At 38.9% G+C, this 17,452-nt stretch overlaps 1 pseudogene; it reads left to right on the forward strand.

Moving 5' to 3' along the window:
* Nucleotides 1-13,905, forward strand: part of LOC149282202 (putative cation-transporting ATPase 13A5) — a 72,879-nt pseudogene extending 58,974 nt beyond the window's left edge.
* Nucleotides 13,906-17,452: the final 3,547 nt, after the last annotated feature.

The raw sequence follows: 17,452 nt of genomic DNA on the forward strand, positions 1-17,452 counted from the left end.
ACCTTGATGAGCCTGATTTATTCAGCAAGTTTGTGAGTGGATCTTACACCCCTTTTTTATTTTTTATTTTGTATACATATTACACTATTGGTGTTGTTTTTGCTTTCTCCCCATGTATATGCGCTCCTTGGTTGCCATATTGTATTGTTGAGCATCTTAAGGAAGAGTGTTTTTGGAGGCTGCTATCTTGGGGAGTATTCATTCATTTATTCATTTATTTATTTACTCTTTACACTTTACACGTGGAATTTGGATTTTTGTTTTTGGTCTATAAAAGAATATGTAGCAGGCCAAGAGCAGCATATTAGAGCATCAAACAAAGCCATTTAAATATTTTATTTATATTGTCTAAGAGCTGCATATGTTGCTGTGAAAGATGTATTTCATTTAGTATGATTACTCGTAACCCTGCATTAAGCGTTTTGTGGGAAAACCACAGGCATTATTAATATTTAATGGATCATCTGGTATTTCTTATAGTTACTATGCTGGTATGTGTGGAGATGGTGCAAATGACTGTGGGGTGAGTACCTTCTAATATGTATATACAAATCATTTTTAGAAAGTAAGCTGCTGTTCTGCTCAGATGTAAGTATTTATATATGTAGAATACTATATGGTATTTAAGGTTTCGTTTCAGCACTTTCATTATGTTTTTAATTCCTGTTGTATGTACATTGTGTTATCTTTATTACTAGTATCAAATAATAACATTGCGGATTTGCTGTGTGTATGTGTTCTTATAGTATTGTTCCCGGGAAAAAGCAAAGTTTGTATAGATGTATATAGGGCTGAAACAACTAATCGATAAAATCGATAATAATCGATAATGAAAATCGTTGTCAACGATTTTCATTATCGATTAATCGAATCAATTTTTATCGATTATAAAAATTATAATCCGACCTCAAACAGAGATCGGATTATAACACTAGAATCCAGATCCCCCGCAACGCTGCAGGGGACCTGGATTCCCCTCACTGTCGGCCAGTCTCTCACTTCCGTCTCTCTCCCCCTCCCATACACCCCTCTGACTCCTCCCCCCTCCCATACATCACTCTGCCTCTCTACCCGGCTCCGTTACTGACTTCATAGAAGCCTCAGCTTAAGTGAAGGGCAGTATCGGAGGCTGTCTGTGCGCATCGTACAGAGCCCCACCGGCTGACAGAGGATCATCCTCTCTGTCAGCCGGTGAGGGTCTGCATCACACAGAGAGCCTCCGTTACTCACCTTCACTTACGCTGAGGCTTCTATGAAGCTGCAGTGAAAGTTCCTGTCAGTAACGGAGCCGGGTAGAGAGGCAGAGCGGTGTATGGGAGGGGGGAGGAGTCAGAGGGGTGTATGGGAGCCACCCTCCCATACACCACTCTGGCTCCTCCCCTTCCCATACGGCACTCTGCCTCTCTACCCGGCTCCCTGGTGTCTTGTGAACCTCCGTGGCTGACAGGAGGCAGAGTGGAGTATGGGAGGGGGGAGGAGGCAGAGTGGAGTATGGGAGGGGGGAGGAGGCAGAGTGGAGTATGGGAGGGGGGAGGAGGCAGAGTGGAGTATGGGAGGTGGGAGGAGGCAAAGTGATGTATGGGAGGGGGAGGAGCCAGAGTGATGTTTGGGAGGGGGAGGAGCCAGAGTGATGTATGGGAGGGGCCATAGTGGAGTATGGGAGGGGCAAAGTGGTATATGGCAGGGGGAGGAGGCAAAGTGATGTATGGGAGGAGGCAGAGTGGTGTATGGGAGGTGGAGGAGGCAGAGTGGAGTATGGGAGGTGGGAGGAGGCAGAGTGGAGTATAGGAGGAGGCAGAGTGGAGTATGGGAGGGGGAGGAGGCAGAGTGGAGTATGGGAGGGGGAGGAGCCAAAGTGATGTATGGGAGGGGGAGGAGGCAGAGTGGTGTATGGGAGGGGGAGGAGCCAGAGTGGTGTATGGGAGGGGGGAGGAGCCAGAGTGGTGTATGGGAGGGGGAGGAGCCATAGTGGTGTATGGGAGGGGGAGGAGCCAGAGTGGTGTATGGGTGAGTTATAGTGGTGTATAGGGGGTATTATGAATTTCAGGGCATATAGGCAGTATAAGGCATATCGATATTAGGCATATCAGGGGGGCATAAAACATATCTGGGGGTAAAAGGTATATCAGGGGGCTCAGTTGCATATCACTGGCATATAAGAGGTATAAGGCATATATGGGGGCACAGTGGCAAGCTGGGGGTCAGATGTGCATAACCGGGGCCGTTTGGTAAATAAAAAAAATTTAAACAAGGCTTTTTTCTCATAGTTTTTATTAAATATGAAAAATAGTTAACATATGAATTAATATTTACTAATAACTTTGTATTTAAACCTAGTTTGAGAAACACTGTGTTTGGGTTCTTGTAGCTTTTATTATTATGTCAGTAAAATAAGAAGGTGAATAGAGAGAGGCCATTGCAATAAAGAGATGAAAGTGTAAATTGTACGTTTTTTATTACATTATTTTAAATTGGAAAAAAAATACATTTTTTTATCCGATTAATCGATTAATCGAAAAAATAATCGGCCAACTAATCGATTATTAAAATAATCGTTAGTTGCAGCCCTAGATGTATACAATATCTTTTGTTGGAATAGAGCATTCATAGAATAAGGGTTAGATTTACACATGGTTTCAAGAACTCTGAGCTCATTTTTAGTAGAAATTGTCAACAGCATTAGTAACAATGCAGACCTAAATACTACATACAAGACTCCAAACTACAAATTACATACAATATTTTGGTTTTTAACTCTTTAACCTTATAACACTGTGACTCTGTTTTACAGGCTTTGAAAGTGGCCCATGCTGGTATCTCTTTGTCAGAGTTAGAAGCATCAGTGGCATCTCCCTTTACATCGAAAACTCCCAATATTGAATGTGTTCCAAAGCTAATAAAGTGAGTGAATCCAAGTAGAAATAAGTGAACATGCACACACCTTCCTATCTATCTAGTCCTTTGCCCCATTCCATTCCTAACCTCTCCATTCCTAAATGGCTTTAGTTAAACCTTCACAACTTTCAACCCTTCTTTGTCACTTCAACCTTCTCACACTTCTCTTCCATTCTTATTATCTAGTCTTTTTTCTCCAAGTCCCCTATCCCTGTAGGGAGATCCTAGTTCTTCTTTCCTCACCTTATGACTCTTCTTACCCTGCTTTGGTGTCTCTCTCCAGTTTCTTTAACCAGTTTTTTGTATCAGAGCTTCTCCCCTCCTTTGACCTTGTCGGAGACTCACCTTGTACTTCAGTTGTTGCCTTGCCCTAGGGACCTCTAGTACCCCTAGTATCCAAACTTCCCTATCAATAATTTCAGCATTAATTATTTAATAGCCTTTGTTCATGAGGAAAGAATATAGTAGTATGTCATCATTAAAATATCATACAATATGGATTGCATTCAATGTTGATCATTTAATGTACATTTGTTTTGTTTACAGTGTTATTTAACTATGTCCTTTTTTTTTCAACTAGGGAAGGAAGAAACTGCCTCGTTACATCTTTTTGTGTGTTTAAGTACGTAGCGATGTACGCCATGATTGAGCTTATATGTTTGATGCTTCTCTTTTGGGTATGCTTCCTTTTTCGTATAGACAAGATACAATATGCTTAGTTCTCGTGTTTATAAGTGTGGTGTGTAAAAGTGAAAAAGAAAAAAAGAAAAAATGTGATATACTTCCCAAATGACCGCAGCAGCCCAAAAGGCACTCTTCCTCAGGGTGCAAATGTACAGATAAGCAAATGGTTGGGGCGCAGGTACATGTAAGGGAAGAAAATAAATATATAGTGTGAAAAGTATAGATACTGGAAAATGAGTATAATTGTGGTTACACTCACAAACGGATAAGATGCTTTAGATTGTGTTGAAAAGAATCTTTAATGCATCTTCATACAGAATCTAAAAGATAAAACTGAACATGGTGCGGTATCCTCAGTAAAACAATGATTGCTATTCAGAATGCACTCACAGTTCGCCCATGCACTGAGTGCATATAAAAGCGATGGGTTAAAAGTCTGCCAAAAAATCAATACAAATAGCGGACACCGTTCTGAAATTAGTCAATTGCTTTTTGAAGGGCATTATCTGTATCTATAAAACATGTATTTATTGCTAATTGTATTACTATTTATTTGAAACTTGTTTTAAGTATACCAAAAAAATCAGCTACTTAGGAAGAAAATGTCAAAGGCATCCAACCATGCAAAGGTTATAAATATGCATTTAAACATAACATACAACTGATATTCCAATTTAAAACCTTTTAATGCAAGTTATAATCCCTTTTATGCTCTGCTGATTTATACAGGATTCCCCTAGATCACAGATCAATTTTATAAAAAAAAAACAAACCCTAAATTATCTATAAAAAGTGTGGAACTATCATTTTCTATTTATTTATTAATGCAACCAGGGCCCCAAAACAAAAAAGAAAATTCACTTACGTCCCCAGAAGGCCCCGAGCCCAATTTAAAAGTGATTAAGTGGGCAATGTGGCATTACAAAATAAGCTATGTGTAAACACCTATTGATTGAATGGACTTATTGGTTGTCATCTGACATTCAAATCAGTGTTAGTCTGACCTCTGTTTAATAGGCATTATGGATGCATGCAGAGCCTATGGTACAATTAATTAATGTGTGGGGGCTATGATCATTATTGAAAGATGTGGAAGATGAGTGTGTCTCTTACCTGCTGCAGGTAGAGTAGTTGTGTCAGCAGTGTCCACAGCCCAAGGAAGTCTCATCATGTATATTAATCTATGCTTCCTTCTCCTGCTCATATTCGCTCTAGCCATACAACCTCCTAAATAACACTTATTAATAGCACAGGATGTTGTCTACAATGGCAGCTTCTCCAAATATAAGAACCTAGGCTCCCTCAGCCTGTCATGGTCCGTTAGATGCTCATCTCCATCCTCCTCCTCAACATGCCATTGTGGCATGGGTTGAGATATTGCTGAGATATATGTGGACCCTCGCTTTGTCCCACTGGCATCTCTACCTTGTGGTGTCAGGTGCCAAAGTTAAGTACTTCCTCAGTATGCCTGATTGGACAGACAACATTGTGGGGCCTGATATCACACGTTTTTCATGTACCCCTGATGAGGTCAAGAGCGTTCAGTAAAATTAGAAGCTGCCAATGAAATTAAGAAGTATGCAGATTAGTGATAAAATTAATCTGAAATATAGTATATTTTAGATGCATTTATCTTCTTGAGATACTGTTGTGCATCTTTGACCCCATGCAGTATCTTGCTTAAATTACAACAGCATGTCTTATTGTAGTATTATTTATAGCATTCTATAGCTTATATATAGTTTATATATAGCTATATATCATATTCCGCAGTTTACAATCTAGTGTACAACCCATGTGTATCTGCTTTAAAAAAATAATTTAATAATGTGAGTAGTGATTGGCTGAAATAGCCTTTGCCATGAAAACAGTATACATATTATATAGCCAAATAGCGATTGTTTCGCTTTGACTTGGAAGTGTCTTTGCACAGCTGATTTTAAATGGTTCTAACAGTTTTAATGTTGTTCACTTTGAATCACTGACACAGGATGCTGAGAAGTCTCATGTATTTATGAGCCTTTTGTAGTGTTTAACAGCTTTTCATTGAATCAAGATCCAGATTGACAGAGTAATCCAAAATGAAAAGTTTATTCAGTTTATTGGAATGATTGTGTCACTTAGTAACTCTTGGCATATTTTATTGAATGCTAATTTTTGACATTAACCTTGGATCAGATATCCTGTTTCTTTCTTTTTTTTGTATAATTTTCCAGCAATCTGTACAAAAACCTATCGTATTATGCGGGGCCTGCCCTGGGTAGCACACCAGCTTCCACTTATGTCCACACTGCCTTCCTCTGCTGAGCACTCAGATATGACCTCATATCTCTATTCGACGTAGAGTGGAAAATGCCACTGGGTGGTGTGTGCTAGAGAAAAGTTTCCTTTTCTGCAATTTAGTACTTTTTACTGCCTCTTATCTTAAAAATTGGTATCTTGTATATTTTCTCCCCTTCAGGAACAAACCATTTTAGGAAATCGTCATTACTTGATGCAAGATGTGGCTATCACTATAACAGTATCGCTAACGAGTGAGTGTCTTACTATCCATTACTCATACTAGAATGATATAAATAACTTTTTCATGCTTTGCGCTTGTTAGTGAAAATAACATTCCCTTCTCTGAAAAATAATCTCTGTGAGGCTTGGAAACCATTTTATACATATGTACAGTATAATGAAAAGTTCAGGTGCAAACTGGGTAATCTGGTGTAGTTATCATAGCAACCAGTGGAATGTCTTTTCTTAACATATTTACTAGACTTGTGCATTCGTCTTCGGGCGAACATGAAAACGAACACGAAGAGTGCGTTTTCACGTTCGTTCCGAAGACACGCCGAAGAGAAGACAGCGGCGGTAAAACGTAGATGAAGACGAAGACACACACCACGAAGAGCTTCGTGATCGTCTTCGTCTACCACTCTCCCCCCCTTCTAACTTACCTTGTCTTCGCGGCATCGCGGCAGTTCCCGGAAGTGGAAATCCGCAGGTTCGCCGTCACGGGTTATAGGGCAGTGCGAATGAGCCTATTGGTCGCCTACAGGTACCTCCTCTGGCATCAACCAATTGGTTGATGCCAGAGGAAGACCCTGAAGGTGACCAATAGGCTCATCCAACTGGTCTCCCTTCCTGTTCAATTAGTTAAATGTCCGTTCGAGCGACCAATTAAGTCGCTCGTACGGACATTTAACTAATTGAACAGGGAGGGAGACCAGTGGGATGTGCCGGGTAAGTTGGAGCATTGGGGTTTTAAAAGTCTGTACGAGAGACCAACCGGGGAAACGAAGAAAAACCGAACACGAAGAATGTCCACGAATATTCGCCCGAAGAGAAGACGGGAACGGGCGAATATTCGCGGAATACGAAGATTTTTTTCCCCCCGAAGACGAGCACGAAGACGAACACGAAGAGCCCCCTGGTGCCCAAGCGTAATATTTACCTCTTTATAGCTAATCGGGGATAACACCCGTGTCAGGCAGCAGTCAAAATTCAGGTGCCCAAGCTGGACTCCACCCAATCTAAACATAAGACACAAAAAAACACCTTGAGAAAGATCCCATAGTAGCATCGAAACATTGCCCCTGTTGGTGAAATAAATACCATCTTCACATAGTGGTCAGCTTCTTTTTTGGTGTTTTTATAGCTAATCCATGTTTTTTTTTATATTTATGCAGAATAAATAAAAATGCAGTTTGCATAAGTTAAGCATAAGCAGGGTGCTTACTTACATTAAATAGAACTACAGTCATTTTTGTATTATATTTTATATTGATTACTGGTGCTGGTATAATGGAATTTTTACAGTTTTTTCTCTACAAAATTAAGAGCTACATGTGAAAAATGTATGTTAGCAGAGGTGGCCCAGTGCGGCCTGCCACTCATGACCATGCAGCAAGTTATGCATGATTGACCTACACTTGAAATATCTACCAGTGTCACCCTACACAAGACCAGTGCCTTTAGGCAACCAACTAAATAACATAATTGTATGTTATAACTTTTTGTTCCTAAATTTTATGGAAATCTTTGTATTTTATTTTCTATTTTGCAGTGAGTTTAACTGGTCCGGCTCCTGTACTGGCTCCATACCGACCTGCTGGACAGCTTATTTCACCTCCTCTGTTACTGTCTATGGTCTTAAATTTCATATTCAGTCTTATAGTACAAACTACCAGTTTCACATTGGTTCAGCAACAGCCGTGGTACAATGAATCGGATATTTTTAGGTAATATTAAGCATGTATAATTTTAAAGTAACTGACCATGAGTATAAAAGCAATGTAGCAAGTAGGACAGAAATGATCGCTCACAATTAATCTTGTTCTTTTGTTCTTACTCGTTGTTTTTCCAATGAAGTAGTAGTTCTGAGACAAAGTATATCTTGACTAAGAAAAAAAGGAAATAATGACTAGAGGATTATCCACCACGCTGTCATCTGTTTTTTTTGCAATTATCTAAAGAATATCCCCCATCAGCAGTGTTTTAATAAGTAATATAATAAAAATGTAAACTTGAATAAAAATGAAGCAACAAAAAGATAAATCCAGGCCTAACAATATGCAACAAAAACAATGGAAACACATCAACTGGACAACCAAATCATACCAATGATGTAAATTCAAAGTCAATAATGAAACCAATATTTGGAATATTCCCTTAAAATAAGACTACAGCCACTTAAATAAATATGACAGTTAAGTAATCCGTTTTGTTTTTCATTTAGCCCCACTTGCAAATACATTATTCTGCTGAAATCCCCTAAATGCAGTTGCTTTTTTCCTGCCACCCGGGAACTAAGCTTGGAGGAGATATTCTGAACACAGAATATCGCATGTAGACTATACAGGGCTGGCTTGTGCGTGAGTTCCAAAAACTAACATGCATTTTTGTTATTGGGGCTCCATGGGATACTGGTAAAAATACAAGGGTCAACAGATCAGAATGACAGACTGTGTACTTTTGTTCAGAAAAAAGATAAAGTATTTAAACAAGGAGCAAATTGAATGAATATATTAATTTAAATGAAAATACATAGTCCAATAATTGTATATTTCCTGGAAGGAACAATCTATTAACATTATAGTTGTGTTTTTATTTATTTTTTAGTGCTTGTCTCCCACCAAACCACACTGCATTTACTAATACAGAAGAAAAAGAACCCCTAGCAAATCAAAAATTTTTAAGCACCACAATGTGGTTCATAAGTGGAATGAATCTCATCATTGTGGAATTTGTGTTCTCCAAGGGAAAACCTTTCAGACAACCATTGTATGCAAACTGTAAGTAAACGTCCAGAAACATTTGTGTGGTCTATCCATCATTGTAACAAAGAAGAATTTATTATTAAAAAACTATTTGAATATTAATAAAAAAAATGTTTTTTATTTATTTATATTGCTAAACGGCAATATTTTAAATGCTATCTAAACCATCTTTTGATGAGCCATGGAAATGGCATATAGTGAATCCTTCATACACTAGAGCTGTTATTGACTAATACATATTGAACAAGGTAATATTTTGAACCAGTATGTGGCAGGTTGAAAGCCTAGTTCCTTAAAGGGCAGATTGCTAAGAGCTGCTGCTATACCCTTACAAAAAATTACTGCACTTTTTCTGAAGTAATACTGCAGTTTTTTGGACATGAAAAAACTGCAATACTGCACTTTTACTGCAGTATTACTGCACATTTACTGCAGTTTTACTGCATTTGTACTTCACTGTACTCCAGTTTTACTGCACATTTACTGCACTTTTTTTTATATATTGCAAACCTACAGTTGTACTTCAATGTACTGCAGCTTTATTGCATTTGTACTTCCGTACAAAAATAACTGCAGTAAAACTGCAGTACAGTGAAGTACAAATGCAGTAAAACTGTAGTAAATGTGCAGTAATACTGCAGTAAAAGTGCAGTATTGCAGTTTTTTCATGTCCAAAAAACTGCAGTATTACTTCAGAAAAACTGCAGTAATTTTTTCGTAAGGGTATGATGTCACTATGACCTATGTTTTCATGGTATACTGTTAAGAACATACCTACCAATGGTCCGAAATCATGAGGGATTGTTCTGATTTAAAACCTGTTGTAAACTATCATCTTGGGTTTTTTTTTCTGTATTGTTTTGTATTTCTGGTACATCAGGAAAAATGAAGATTATTACCTGCATGTGTTTGTAGGAGGTTTAAAAATAGCAGAACATTTGTTTAGAAAGGGTCCTATTTTTACCTTCTAATATACATTAAGTCATCATATGTGATATTCACTGTTACAGCCCCTACCTCATGTTTACTAATTACAGCCTAGATGCAACTAGAAAGAAAGTCCGTACAGCACCTAATTTTTATTATGTTTTTTTGTGTGATAGATGTGTTTTCCTTCATGATTGCTGCACAGTTGGCGGCCTATATATTTGTTTACTTTGCTGATATTGAAAGTGTATACCAAGCCATGGAGGTAAGTACCAAAAAAGTCAGCTTTCAGCGTCAAAAACCATCCTTGTAATTTTATTTCTGGATTCTAAAATCTTTCCTTGACAGATGACTGTGTAAGTGAAAGTAATTCTTCAATTGCACGTCACCTGATAGTCTTTACATCAGGAAGAACGGACAGACTAGAAGGGCCAAAGTGTTCTTATCTGCCGCCACATTCTGTATTTCAGTGATGCCTTTGTTCTCATTCATCAAACATTTTTCTCTGGGGTATTTTCCAAATTCAGTGTGGGTTTTTTAAAACATGTGACCCTAGAAATACTGAGCTGTTTATATTTATTTAAAAACCACATGTGTATATCTGGGGCCAACTATTATACAGTATTTCACAAAAGTGAGTACACCCCTCACATGTTTGTAAATATTTTATTATATCTTCATGTGACAACACTGAAGAAATGACACTCTACTACAATGTAAAGTAGTGAGTGTACAGCCTGTATAACAGTGTAAATTTGCTGTCCCCTCAAAATAACTGAACACACAGCCATTAATGTCTAAACCCTGGCAACAAAAGTGAGTACACCCCTAAGAGGAAATGTCCAAATTGGGCCCAATTAGCCATTTCCCCTCCCCGGTGTCATGTGACTCGTTAGTGTTACAAGGTCTCAGGTGTGAATGGGGAGCAGGTGTGTTAAATTTGGTGTTACTGCTCTCATACTCTCTTACTGGTCACTGGAAGATCAACATGGCACCTCATGGCAAAGAACTCTTGTTGCTCTACATGAAGATGGCCTAGACCAGGGGTGTCCAAACTGCGGCCCTCCAGCTGCTGCAGGACTACATCTCCAATAATGCTCATTCACCTGAGGAGTATGGGAGATGTAGTCCTGCAGCAGCTGGAGGGCCGCAGGTTGGACACCCCTGGCCTAGACTATAAGAAGATTGCCAAGACCTGGAAACTGAGCAGCAGCACGGTTGGCAAGACCATACAGCGGTTTCACAGGACAGGTTCCACTCAGAACAGGCCTCAGCGTCGTATCCAGAGGTTGTCTTTGGGAAATAGACGTATAAGTGCTTCCAGCATTGCTGCAGATGTTGAAGGGGTGGGGGGTCAGCCTGTCAGTGCACAGACCATACATCAAATTGGTCTGCATGGCTGTCGTCCCAGAAGGAAGCCTCTTCTAAAGATGATGCACAAGAAAGCCCACAAACAGTTTGCTGAAGACAAGCAGACTAAGGACATGGATTACTGGAACCTTTGGTCCGATGAGACCAAGATAAACGTATTTGGTTCAGATGGTGTCAAGCGTGTGTGGCGGCAACCAAGTGAGGAGTACACAGACAAGTGTTTTGCCTATAGTCAAGCATGGGAGTGTCATGGTCTGGGCCTGCATAAGTGCTGTCGGCACTGGGGAGCTACAGTTCCTTGAGGGAACCATGAATGCCAACATGTACTGTGACATACTGAAGCAGAGCATGATCCCCTCCCTTCGGAGACTGGGCTGCAGGGAAGTATTCCAACGTGATAACGACCCCAAACACACCTCCACGACGACCACTGCCTTGCTAAAGAAGCTGAGGGTAAAGGTGATGGACTGACCAAGCATGTCTCCAGACCTAAACCCTTTTGAGCATCTGTGGGGCATCTTCAAATGGAAGGTGGGGGAGCGCAAGGTCTCTAACATCCACCAGCTCCGTGATGTTGTCATGGAGGAGTGGAAGAGGACTCCAGTGGCAACCTGTGAAGCTCTGGTGAACTCCATACCCAAGAGGGTTAAGGCTGTGCTGGAAAATAATGGTGGCCACACAAAATATTGACACTTTGGGCCCAATTTGGACATTTCCACTTAGGGGTGTACTCGGTTTTGTTGCCAAGGTCTAGACATTAATGGCTGTGTGAGTTATTTTGAGGGGACAGCAAATTTACACTGTTATACAGGCTGTACACTCACTACTTTACATTGTAGCAGAGTGTCATTTCTTCAGTGTTGTCACATAAAATATATCAAATATTTACAAAAATGTGAGGGGTGTACTCATTTTTGTGAGATACTGTAACTTTCCGTTCTCAGGATTTATATTGAATAATCTACTTTGTTATCTTATCTCTACTCTATTTTTTAAACGGTCATTCCACTGCCCCATACATCTCCTATACCTATGAAGGATTCATATTCAAGTACTTCGTAAGAAAGCAAAATGCATTTACCTTTTTAAAACGATGCATTTGCCTCTCCCTCTATTGCCCAATTTCTGCATAAACTGTTAGCTAATCACTGACAGTGAAGCTGTTACACTGAGATTAACAAGAGTGCTTTCAGTGCGTGTATGTGGGGGTCTCATTAGATGATTTCAGTATGAGAAACCTTTGTTCAAGCCAGCGTTGAAGCTGGCTGGTACTAGTGAGTATAACACATGTTCTCACCAGTATGCACCTTGTGCAAGCAAAGAAGCTGGGAAGTTGGAGAAGACATTACTGTAGTTTCATAGCGAAGATTCGGATTATACAGAACATTAATTTAAGGGGAACACAGCTATTATATCCATTATGGTACATATGATGAGTTGACACTTCAGGTTTCTTATAAAGCTGGACAAAATTCTGCCATCCCCATGGAAAAACTTACAGGAAAATGTGTATCCCACACAGTTTTTTCTACTGATATTAATGGGGAGGTTGGGGAGATCAGAGATCTTTTGTAACCGGCCCAGTGGCATACTGGGGGTCCTGATCACCCAAGAGGATGGTCTGCCCCAAGATTTTGCAGCAGGGGGAATCGCCAGCCCCTAGACCTGCCACCCTAGGCATAGTACATCACTGTCGTTGTGAAGTTAGTCTTGATTAACTGCATGGGGTCTATCTGAAAGCTGGTTCTCCAGAAGTGTGACATTTCCATTTCTACTTAAACGTGGTCTCTTTTGCACTCTCTCCACAGCTGATCTGTACACCCTATTACTGGAGGGGCAACGTCTTTATTATGGTGGCTGTTCTGTTTGCCGTTAGCTACATTGTTGAGGTATTATTGTAACATTATTAACAATTATTATATAGAGAGTAATAATATGAATGATTTGATAATTTTTGGTAACAGCTTATTGACACTTAACAAACTTTGCTAATTTTTATAATTCTCAAAGTATCATAATAAAAATAAATATAGGATGCTCCCAAGATGTGCAGTTTATGTAAATGTATAGTTAACATAAGACATGTAATAAGAGGGGAAAAAAGAGTATAGTAGAGACAGATTGTAATTACAATCTGGCACACTGGGCAAGTTCCGAGTGGGCCGCTGCAGTGTGTGGCTACTGGCTGCATATGCGTGGCTACAGTCTTTGTGAGTACAAAACCGTATCCAGCCAGTGGCCACACAAACATCATTTTGCAGATAGGGCTGCTTGGGTTTCATCAGTCTAGACCTAATGATGAACTATTAAAGTGTGAATATTTGGGACTCCCAGTTTCTGGGTATGCATATATATTTCTGGCCTATGGACTGATTGCGTCCATTGCCATAGCAGTGTTAACATTGGCCATTTTTTACGATGTTTGGTATGAACATGACTTGACTGGTTAACACCAAAATATAGTTTCAAGCACGGTAATTTGTTAAAATGCATTTGTTTTTCTCAGGAGGGTTTCATTGAGAACAGAAATTTATGGTTGATAATAAAGAGGATTTTCAACTACAAATCAAAAAGTCAGTATAAGAGGTTGCAAAGAATGCTGGAAAAAGACACAAACTGGCCTCCAGAAAACCGGACAGACTACCTTAGCCACGGAACCCGCGGAGAGTACATCAACAGACAAATGTATGAAAATCCAGCCTTTGATTCTTTAACAGAGAAAACTATCTATGAGCCCAAAGAAAATATGTTTCCTGTTTAATAATACTAACGAGGGACAAAGACGTCTATTCGTAATTAACTGTATGTGATGGGTTTTTTTTTTGTTTTTTTTTAACAAACCCAATGAGCAATAAAATATACAAAATAATGCAAATTCACTTTTATTCATATTTCACTCAGATTTGCAGCACAGGTGTTAATATCATTAAAAAGATAACTTATAGAAGTACTTGTGTGTGGATGTTTCTTTAACCCCAATTGTGAAATAAAACCATAACAAGATACAGTATTGAAATCCATAGCTTGTGTTTGCCTTGCTTATGTTTTTAATGTTTTGTGTTTTAGAGGCAATTTTTTTGTCAGGGATTGGTCAATGTGATTTTTTTGTGGAAATGTTAATTTTCCCAGCAGCTGCCTGTCTTCCAGCAGGGCTACTGAGTCATTTTGTGTTAATGCACGGACCTTGGGGTGCATTACCCTCTCGTGATCAGGTTCAGGACCGAATCCTGATAAAGAACAAAAATTAAGATGTAGCCTGACTAACTGGCTACATTGCCAGATCATGTACCCAGACCGAGAAGGCAGTTGTGCAGAGTGTTTTGCACATCAACCTTTTCTTTACTATACACTATATGGACAAAAGTATTGGGACACCTGACTATTACAACAACAGGGACTTTAATGATATTGCATTCTGAATAAATAGACATTAATATGTAGTTGCCCCCCCCCCCCTCCTTCGCAGCTATAACAGCTTACACTCTTCTGGAAAGGCTTTCCAAATATTTTGGAATGTTTCTGTGGGAATTTTGCCCATTCATCCAGTAGAGCATTTGTGAGGTCAGGCACTGATGTTGGACGAGAAGGTCTGGGTCGTAATATCCGTTTCAGTTCATCCCAGTTCAGATCTTTTTAACACGATGCACCAACGCCCACATTCACTCTCACACCATACACTAACAGATACACTCGTATCACAATGCAAGATACTGCACTATTATCTCTAGGTAATGTACAGTACCCCCATTGCACATGCTTCAGCAGGCCCCTGGATTTACCATACAGAAGCTTAAAAAAAAAGGTAGCTCAAAATGCCTGTTATTTTTAAAGAAAAAAGTTCATGCTTTTTTACAATTTAATAAAAACGAAACACATAGCAAATAATGAAACACACATTCATTCCAGTATCAAAATTATTTTTCGTTTATCTTGCTTTGGAAAATATACAAATTAAGCAAGGTCTTGTGATTTACAAATAATCTCATAAATTAAAATTGTATGTAAAGAGTGCACAGTTTAATTTAGGCAGTTATTGTGCTGGTTGTTATTCTGTTCTCTGTTAATAGCGTCCTTGCCTGGATTTGTTTTGGAATATGCCAAGAAGTGAAAAGGCCCCAGCGGCAGCCGTTACAAATCCAATGGCGCTGATGGCTCTATTTGCCTGCAAAAGAAAGAGTACTATAATTGGTTCCCTAGAATGAAACCTAATCCTAATATATTTCGAAAGTAACATTTACTTATTTTTTTTAAACTAATTTAACATTCATATTCCTTATTGAATTATTAGTTTGCATTCACTTTTGAATTGAGTATTGTGGCAAAAGCTGGCAACTAGAAAAAGCTGAAGCAGAAGAAGCAAGATGTACAGTAATTGAATGGGAGATCATTGTAATCGTATACTCCCTTATGTTTCTAAAGCGCAATCAGAATATCCTATGAAAAAAGGTCACATCTTTGGTTTAGTCTAAAAAATTACAATCTGACAGCCAAACACTTCTGACCATTTGTTTCTTTCAGTGATCAGTAAAGCAAACTCAATTTGCTTTGCTATTTTAGCTAAAACAACTGAAACCTTGCTCTTTCGCTTACCGAGCAACTGTGACCACTTGGACCAACATGCACGCCCCACATACAGAAACGCCACACAGGGAAGAACTAAATGTGAAGTGTATTGCTTTCATATCCTCTCTTTTTTATAAATTGAGCCCCTGTGAAATACACTAATACCTCCCCACAAGGTTAGGATTAACACTTGATATTGGGCTGTAACCTTCTATCTGTTTTCTGTTTTGTTTTATAACAGAATTACACTAAATAAATGTTGCCTATATGGTTCAGAACAGAAAAGAGACTGTAATACCTGTTCAGATACTCCTTCTCCGTAGCGAAGCAGTGTCACAAAATGTTCACAGTTGTTCCCCAGAAGGTCATAGCATATTTCTTGACCGATAAGTATCTCTGCTCGCTGGATGATTTCCTCAGGTGGGAGTGGGGTGTACTTATCATCATATTTATTGTTTACTTTGTAAGTATCATTTCCAACCACATCTTTCAAGAGCTGCATCTTTACAAGGGCCTTCCTGCTAAACACAGACTTGGCACTTGAAAGAGAAGCAGCTGGTGTTTCCTCTGTAAATGAAAACAGAATATGTGAACCATTGTGCAAACCACCCTTTTTGATCTATGTACATATTCAGATGCTCCCCAATGTCCATTGCATTTTCATAGCATAGAATAGGTTTGTAGAGTACCCATAACAAGAGCCTTTATTTGGTGAGAAGTTCATAAAAAGGAGGCATTAGTTTGTAGATACCAACCAATACAGCTCAAATTACGACACAAGATTACCCTTACCTTAATTACCTTAACCAACAACATAAATATGTGCCCATCCCTTCAAACTTCTACAAGTAGAATATAAAGAGTAGAATGTAGGGTTCTTGACAGCAACTGGCCTCCTAGAAAATACTAACATCTTATGCCCTGGCCTTCTAGAAAAATGGTTTTGTGCTATTAGTGTGGTCATTGTGGCAAAAAAAGGAATAGGGCAAGACAGGTTGACAAATAAACAAAACTTCAAAAGGTCCTACCCAGTGGCGCAACATTAATGACATAGCCATCACCAAGGTACAGGGCCCAGTGTTGATAGGCCGGTCGAAATATTTCAATCAGGTCTCCAGGCTGGAGATTTTCAGGAATCTCCTCATTACGGTTATCATTCGAAGCCATCTACAAAAACCCAAATAATTAAAATGTGCCAGCATAAATGTTTTGTTTTAAAAAATATATATATACATTTAAAAAAAATTAAGATGATACCAGGAACAGATTAAGGTTTGAATCTTTACATCACGAATAATGGTTCTTATCTGTCATCAAATTTGGTCACTGTGCTTCTTAGCTGGAATTCGTGGGTTTTAAAAGACACTTCAAAAATGTTCATATAGATTTAGATCAACAAGGAACACATTGTTTTTGTTTATTTGTTCCACAAAAAAACAATTTTCACTGCAAGTCATCATTGCATGTAGATTTACTTTAATTTCTCAGCCAATATATATATGTTATATTTGCCAAAAATAATGTTATGGGTCAAAGACCTTATTCTAAAACTGGACGCAACTGGTATTGCTGACTGTAAAACCATGATTAGGTTACAACTGATATGCCTCCCTTCGCTATGGAATGGACCCTTGCAGCGGCACATTGTTTATCTGAGAAACAATAGTTATCTTTGATATTTCAAATAAGAATGTTCCTCTAAATGGGTTAGCATTATTTCTAAATGATGGAAATAAGGTTGGAGG

This window comes from Sceloporus occidentalis, unplaced genomic scaffold (assembly GCF_023333645.1).
Source record: "Sceloporus occidentalis isolate IW3139 unplaced genomic scaffold, rSceOcc1.0.p SCAF_121, whole genome shotgun sequence".
Classification (NCBI taxonomy): Eukaryota; Metazoa; Chordata; class Lepidosauria; order Squamata; family Phrynosomatidae; genus Sceloporus; species Sceloporus occidentalis.